Source organism: Mustela lutreola, chromosome 15, assembly GCF_030435805.1.
Source record: "Mustela lutreola isolate mMusLut2 chromosome 15, mMusLut2.pri, whole genome shotgun sequence".
NCBI classification, from domain to species: domain Eukaryota; kingdom Metazoa; phylum Chordata; class Mammalia; order Carnivora; family Mustelidae; genus Mustela; species Mustela lutreola.
Window position 1 is genome coordinate 6,581,563 of NC_081304.1, and position 6,525 is coordinate 6,588,087.

The 6,525-nt window shown below is 54.7% G+C and overlaps 1 long non-coding RNA gene across 1 annotated transcript; it reads right to left on the minus strand.

Moving 5' to 3' along the window:
- Positions 1 to 1,607: 1,607 nt before the first annotated feature.
- LOC131816738 (uncharacterized) lies at positions 1,608 to 6,111 on the minus strand. The gene is made up of 3 exons (XR_009348160.1): positions 4,966 to 6,111; positions 4,389 to 4,544; positions 1,608 to 3,921 (listed from the first exon to the last, which is right to left on the minus strand). It is a non-coding gene; the product is annotated as an uncharacterized LOC131816738 (long non-coding RNA).
- Positions 6,112 to 6,525: the final 414 nt, after the last annotated feature.

A 6,525-nucleotide genomic window follows, 5' to 3' on the forward strand; every position in this document is an offset into this window, starting at 1 on the left:
TCCCTCCCTGTGCCTTGCCGTCGCTTGCAAGTCTGGGAAGTGCGGTGATCACTGAATGGTTTCCGTTCTTTTTAAATATTAAGAGGAACAGCGCGTTTCTGGTGCAAAGTTGTGCCTTACTCTACGTCCCCCTCCCCTAAGTCCACCCCTGCCCCGACGTCTTCCCGACCCTCCCTTGTGGGTGTGTAGGCAGGTGCCCCCGCGGGGAAGGCAAGCCCTAAGCGAGCCAGTAAGTCCCTCCCGCCTCTGACTCGTGGCTTTCATTAACAAGGCAAGTATTGAAATCAGTTTGCAAGGAGGGTCGCTCATTAGCATAGGTGAAAAGCCAATTCTGAGGGCCGAGGGTGGGTGTAGGGGAAATGGTCTGGGAGTGAAAGCATTCTGGATCCAACCCATCTTCTCCGGCTACTGGAACTCCTTCAGGTAGAGGACCCTCCCAAGAGGCAAGTTTTCCCCTGTCAGTCCCTGCCCAGGCAGGGGTGAGGTTGGGGTATGAGGCGCCTGGCCTGGCCACCCACTGGGAGTGGGTGAAGAGGCATGCCAACCTGCACAGTAGGCACCCCTGGAAATGTAGGGCAGCTTTCTGAGAAAGGTTTGCTGGGTCCCTTTCACCCCGTCTCACTCTGGAACAGGATCTGCCTTCAAAACAAAGCCAGGCCCACGGGGCAGATGACCTGTCCCTTTCAGCCTCCCGGATCCCTGGTGCCCTCTGGTTTAGTCCCTCGGGCAGGGCCCAGCTGGGTGTGGGATGGTGGCACTGGAGGTCCAGATCATGAAAGCCCCATCCCACTCCAGCCCCCGTGAGTCCCCGTGGGGGTGAAGGGTGCTGCTGGACACAGGCAGCCTAGGTTGGCCAGAAGGGAAGTTCTGTGAGAGGGGTGGTGTTTTCCAGAACTCCAGGTATAAGGTTGTCTGTGCCCCCAAATGCCATTCACCCAGTTTAATGACCTATAGGCATAGAAGCCTTTATGAACTCCCATTTTCACCAAAAAATATCACTTTGTGAAGTCATCTTCTATGGCTACTGCCCCCCCCCAACCCCCACACTGTTCAGAGAGATCCTGGATTAATGGATTGTCAGGGAGTGTCTGGCTCCCTCCCTCCCCTTATATATGGTGCTTGGGTTCCTCCTTCCATCCATCCGGGCCTTTCTTCAATGAGCTGCAGGACGCCAAGGGACTGACAGGGCCCAGGGGTCAGCAGCAGCGCTGCTACCAGCCAGCTGTGACCTGGACAGGTCCCTGCACCTCCCTGGGCCCTACTATTCTCTCCTGTACAATGGGCTGATAACCTCAGCTTTACGGTTCACCGAAACATCCAGATGAACCCGAGTGTGGAGTGTTCCTCACACAAGTCTGCCCCTCACAGGTGCCCAACGGTCAGCCTCTCCATTCCTGGTGCATCCCCTCCAAATCTTGGTCCTGTCTACTCTTGTAGAAGCTGCTTCTCTGACCTTTTTTCAATTCTGTTTTATCAGAACAGCCTTATCACACCGTGCTCTGGGCCTTCCCCTCTGCTGTTCCTTCTTCCTCCAACATCGTCTACCTTCTACCTCCCTCCCTTTTTTAATTTAATTTTATTTTTTAAAAGATTTTATTTATTTATTTGACAGAGAGAGATCACAAACAGGCAGAGAGGCAGGCAGAGAGAGAGGAGGAAGCAGGCTCCCTGCTGAGCAGAGAGCCCGATTCGAGGCTCGATCCCAGGACCCTGGGATCATGACCTGAGCCGAAGGCAGCGGCTTAACCCACTGAGCCACCCAGGCGCCCCATACCTCCCTCCCTTTTTCTGACCAAAATTTTTACAGAATCAGCCCTGCCTCAAAGCTCAGCCCCAGTGTCCCTCTGTGAAGCTTTCCTCACCTTCCCCAGAAAGAACTTGGACTTGCTTTACCCACAGCTTTTTATGGGTTTGTTTACTTATCATATCTCAGTGTATCTTCATCAGTCCCGTCCACCGTTGTCTCCACAATCGGACTGTGCCGTTCTCAAGATAAGGGCATGGCTCACGCATCTTGTGGTCCCCGGCATCTGGCACAGAGCCAATCACGTGGTGGCTCCATTGTTCTGTGGTTAGGCCGGTGGCAGTAAGAGTAGCGGAGGGGTGCAGCCCCTGGACAGTGGTCTGCCACTACCTTCACTCCCACCACGGGCCTTGCAACCTTGCAAGCCTTGGGCATCTGCCCCACTGCCCACCACACCTGCCCCGCACACGGCCCGGAGACCTTCCTGGGAAGCCCACTACCCCCAGTGCCTTTTGGAGAAGTCCACTGCCCCTGGACCAACAATGCCCTCCATTCAGAGTCCCGGTAGAGGAACTTGGCCACCTGGTTGGGGCACAGGGGTCAGGAGGCTAGAGGTCAGTTTTGCTCCCTAGAGGGACTGCCTTTTGCCTGGGTAGCAGGAGTCCTGCATTGCAGTTTCAGCGGGTGGCTTCACTCTCAGGAGCCATTGCCTTCTCTGAGGAGGGGGAGGGCTTCCCTCTCACCCCCACAGGGGTTGAGTGCCCTTGATCTTGGGGCCTGGCCGCAGTGAAGCGAGAACAGTCCCTCCTGGAGCTGAGGGTGAGGGCTCTTGGCTCCCTGACAGGTAGGTACCTGGAATCCTGTGCCAGGCAGCTGAGGGCCCTACCACTGGCTGGTAAACAGATTTTGCATTTGACTTTTCCTTGCTCCCAGACTCCATATTAACTGAATACTACCCAGCCGACAGTGTCTGGCTATGCCTCTTTTTTCTCTTGGGTTTATAGGACTGACACTGAGACCAGTAGGTACCCCCCGGTTTTTGTTTTTTAAGGACTCGGGTCCCTAGGTGTCACCTTAAGAAGCAAGAAGCCAGGGGTCTGGGAGCGGGCAAGTTAAACACTAATTCACCACAACTGGCTGCCCATGGATGATCCCTCTGGAAATGGACCCGGAAACGGGCCTTGGGCAGAGCCTGCTGGAATGTCTCCTGCTGCCAAGCCCATCTACAGTGGGCACAAATCTGTTCTCCCCACCGCACAACCCCCCCCGCCCCGTCCATGGCTCAGTGGCCACTAATCAACTCCCTGTGGAGGAGAGAACTGGATTTTCTGAGCTGCCCAGGTCTGGAGAGTGTCCATCAGTGCACAGTGGATCTAGGAACCAGGGTCAAAGCAGGTGGTCCAAGGAGTCGGGCCCCTCCACCTTCTCACCCCTTCCAAAAACGAGAAAGAAATGTATACACGATGCTGTGTCTAGTTCCCCCTTACCTTCAGGGGAGGGAGGATCTCACTCCCATCTAAGAGCATTTCAGGGATGGGGTACCCTTTACTTTACTCCAGTGGCCGCATGGCCCCAAACTGATCACCTCACTTACAGTCTTCCTCTCACCGCCACCCCCCCCCAGCACTCCAGTCACCCTGCAAACCCCCTTCCATCAGGGGGGCATTCTCTGATTTCACCCCTGGCTCATGGGCTCCCACCGCCTTGCAGGGAAAGATAAGCTTGCGCGCTCAACATTCAAGAGCTCCCCAGCCAGCTCTCGACCCCGGGCGCCAGCCTCACCCCCCTCCTCTTTCCTACAGGAAATGGCCACTCCAGCCTGAGAGGTCAGCTCCCAGTCTGGCCACTGGACTTGCCTTCCTGGGGCTTTGCTCACACTGCCCCCGACTCTCAGTCCGGGAAGCCCCCTCAGGGCCTCTCTGATCAGTCCCCTTGGAAAGTCCTGTGCTCCTCCCAGGATTTTTCGCTGGTGACCCCATCCCACAGTCATCCTCCCTCTGCTCCCCTAGAGCTCCCCTTCTAAGGCAGATTTGCTAGCCTAGCAATGCTCTGTGTCATTACTTATACCTTATCCACAAATATCTTGATTCTCTAATTGCTGATAGGCTTGATGGGGACTGGACTCAGATTTCACGTCTATCCTTCCTCGCAGTTCCTAGGATAGTGCTTTATACACACTAAAAAAAAAAAGGCAATAAATATCAGCAGAATAGTGGACTGACCGGCTAGGAACTGAGCAAGGCAGCCTTCTTGAAGGGGGAGGGTAAGACTCAGGGTCTAGCCTTGGCCTTGCTGCGGTTATGAACCCCCTACTTAGATCCCTGGCTCCCTCTGGCTCCCAGAAGTCCAGGCCAGGAAGTTCAGAGAGATGCTAGCTGGTCTGACAATGCAGTCCTCATCATAGCTTGTCTTTGTGTAGTGCTGTACAATTTTCAAGTGTCTTTTATATATATTCGATCCTTATAAACTTAGGAGCTCAATAAAGCAGATATGATCTTGATTTTATAGATTTAAAAACTGAAGTTCCTAAAGGTCAAACAGTGTGCCGTGGATTAAAACCCATTGGTCTGAACTCCGCCGGACTTGCACTTTCTCTGTGGGGTGCCCATCAAGTGCTTTTTCTCATCTCTCCTATAGCTCTTACCTTTTCTGCCTCATTAGTGTACGTCGTCTTGTGTCCCCAACCTGGGTGTGAGCTCTTTGAAGGAAAGATCCATCTTGGCTCCCTTGGTGCCTTGCCCATAGTAGGGCCTCAATCAATATTTGTGAGGGAGGAAGTAAGGGAAGGATCTGGACATGCCTGCACCGGAGAAAGATGATGACAACAGAGCCCCCAGCGTCGACCTGAGACCCTCTCTTCTCCCGACAGTCCCTTTGCCCTCCGAAGCCATCTCCCGCCAGTGCTGCGGGAGACAGTTGCCTGGCCTCTGGTAAGGTCACCTGTCTCCCTCTCTAACGCCTTCTTCCTTCTCCAACCCTGTTCTCTGGGTGGCCGCTGGCCCCTATGGTCACTCACGGCCCCTCTGCACGGTCCATAGCCTGCCTTTTACCGGCCCCGTCAGCCACCAACACAATTCTCTCAACAGCATTCAAAAGACCCAGTCCTCCTCGATGCCCTGACCCATCTCCTTGGATTGGAGAGCACCCCGACTCTCGAACTCAGCCAGGACCCTGAGGTGATGGAGAAAGCCCGGGCGCCACAGGAGACTGGCGGCACTCACCAGAGTTGGCACTCCAGCAGGGCAGGGCCTGCTGGCAGGCTGCTCAACAGTGTCTGGTCGCAGCTGTTCCCACCCTGCCCACTCCCCTGCGCCACTTGGGGCTTGACTCTGTCTCCCTTGCCGGAAGCCCAGCTGCGGTGCAGCGGGAGGCTGCCGGGAACCCAGCCGCGCTATTCTGGGAGCGTGCTGGAGCTCCCGGCTGCCTGGCAGCAGCTGAAATTTCAGCCCCTTTGGTTTCCACGCTGTTCTTCTCCTCCCCTCTGATGATAAGGCAGAGTTCAGTCATTACGCAGAGTTCAGAACCACGGATGGTGCATTTGAGGGTCTTAATAGCAGCTGCGGTTACGCTAAAGTGGGACCTGGCCATAAACCACGTACACTGGAGCCTGCCGATGCCACGGCCTGCGTTCTCGCTGCCAATCGTCCAGACCGGAGCTGGGCTTCTTGACTTCTACCATCTGTCCCCGGACCCGCCCTGCCACATTAACCCGTTCTCAGGCTTTCTGGCACAGCCCCTCCCGGATAAAGCCTGTGGTGAATTCCTCTGAGACCCTGTTTTCTTCCTTCTTCTTCTTTATGGTTTTTTAATTGAGATGGCATGGTTTGATTCTGCGGTGTGAGCGATAAAGTCTGAAGGCTGAGTTTGGGTGAAGGAAGATTCGAGTCATAATCAAACCCCGTGACGACAAAATTAAGCCCCCGTGATGAACCTATTTCTGGATAGCCTGTGTAAAAGCCCGTAGAGATGATGCAGCCAGCTTTATTATCCTCATGTGGGAACTGGAGGCCCCGGGTGGGAATAGAGCAACCCCCCAGGTCACGTGATAATGGACATAAGGCTTAGGTGTGGCCTTTGACCTCCTGTCATGAAACCATACTTTCAGAACCAGAAGGAGCTGCAGAGTTGTCCAGAGAGCACAGAACGTGCTCATCTGTGAAATGGGGTAAAAATCTGTGCCTCATGTGATCTCTGTGAAGATTAGGACAATCCACAGATCTGAGAGCCCTTGGCCAGAATGCCCACGAATTGGGACTTTCCGGCCTCAGGCTCGTCACCCTCCACTGCCCGGCCCCGGGTCTGTGTAGGGAGAGAGCATCTTGCAGAAACAGGGGCGAGGCTGGCGCTTAGGCTTTCTTCAACCTCAACCTCGGGCTTCAGAACTGGTTGCATTGTTTATTTAAAAAGCAGATTTCAGGATGACTGGGTGGCTCGGTAGGTGGAGCTGCCCGCTCTGGATTTAGGCCCAGGTCATGATCTCCATGACTGTGAGATCCTCAGGTGGAGGGCGGGGGTGGCCTCCCTGCTAGGGGTGAGTCTGCCTGGGATGCTCTCTCCTCCTCTCCCTCCTATGCACATTCTCCCCCCACCACCGCCCAATAAATGAAGTGGTGAGACTCCAGAGAAAAAAAGCAAGTCCTCTGGAGGAACGTGGTAGCCTTGGCGGCTGGTTTAGGGGATTTGGGGTCACGGTGAAGTAGGAGAAGGAAGACGATTTTCCCTCTACCCTTCTAGGTTCTCAGCTGGGAACTCCGTAACAAACGACACGTTAATAGGAGGAA